General features: G+C 49.5%; 1 protein-coding gene across 2 annotated transcripts in view; it reads right to left on the reverse strand.

The window, feature by feature from the left end:
- Nucleotides 1-1106, reverse strand: part of PLEKHO1 (pleckstrin homology domain containing, family O member 1) — an 8737-nt gene that overhangs the window by 2337 nt on the left and 5294 nt on the right. For both annotated transcript variants that reach the window (XM_014540722.1, XM_014540724.1), the window contains exon 3: nt 345-449. The gene's annotated coding sequence lies outside the window, so the exon portion shown is untranslated. The remainder of the gene's footprint in view (nt 1-344; nt 450-1106) is intronic.

Here is a 1106-nt window from a genome sequence, read left to right on the forward strand (position 1 = left end):
CCAGGGGTCCTCAAACTACGGCCCTCGGGCCATATGCAAATACAAATATTGTATTTGTTCCCGTTTTGTTTTTTTACTTCAAAATAAAGATATGTGCGTGTGCATAGGAATTTGTTCATAGTTTTTTTTTAAACTATAGTCCAGCCCTCCAACGGTCTGAGGGACAGTGAACTTGCCCCCTGTTTAAATAGTTTGAGGACCCCTGACTTAGAGGGTAGAAAAAGGGTTTTCGAAAGGGAGCTGGTGAGGGAGCAAGTAAACGGGGGTCGCCATAACCCTCCTTCTTTTGTGAGCCCCAGCAGCTCCCCCTGCCAGCACCCCTCTCCCCACAATGAGCCCCTGACCTCGTCCAAGATGCGGTTCTTGGCCCGGGTGATCGCAGCGTTGAGGGCATTGATCCATGATTCCTTCTCTTCTGGACTCACTGCCAGGAAGATCAGGTTGGGTGCCTGTGAGGGAAGATTCTTGTTTCAGCGAGGGTTTTAGAGGTGGTGTCTCACCTTGACAGTGAAGAAAGAAGAAATTATAGTCTCATTCTCTGAGACCCAGCTCCTGGAAGGAGAGAGAGTCTGCTTCAGAGTCATCCGTAACTTAAAGAAACCAGCCTCTATCCCTGCAAAATGCCACAGTTTGCAAGCTGTTTTAGAAAGGACCAAAGAAGAGCTGAGAAGGGTCTTGGATATTAATGTGGAAATAATTCGAGGAGGTTTGCTAAAGGACAGTGCTAAAACAAAGGTTTTTAACTGTTTGAAGAAACAGAATGTGATAGGAATGGCTTCCCTCAGCCAGGAGACATTAGATTCAGAAATTCAACCACGTATCAGGATACAGGGAAAAGTGATTTTCTCCCAGGCGATGTGCGTGTGTGCCCGCATACGTGCGTATGCAAGGGAGAGGAGGAGGCAGAGAGAGAAAGAAATGACCTTTGTCTGAAGGCTGGCTTGCCTGGAGGGCAGGGAATGGCCGTAATATTCTCAGGTTAAATAATAAAAGCTGGCAAAAGAGCAGTAATCCAGGGCCTCTGAGCCAGGAGGCTGAGGGAGAGATCCTGGAGGGGACAGGTGTTCTCCATCCCCCCCCCCCCCCCCCCCCCCCCCCCCCCCCCC

Source organism: Myotis brandtii, unplaced genomic scaffold (genome assembly GCF_000412655.1).
Source record: "Myotis brandtii unplaced genomic scaffold, ASM41265v1 scaffold250, whole genome shotgun sequence".
Lineage (NCBI taxonomy): Eukaryota > Metazoa > Chordata > Mammalia > Chiroptera > Vespertilionidae > Myotis > Myotis brandtii.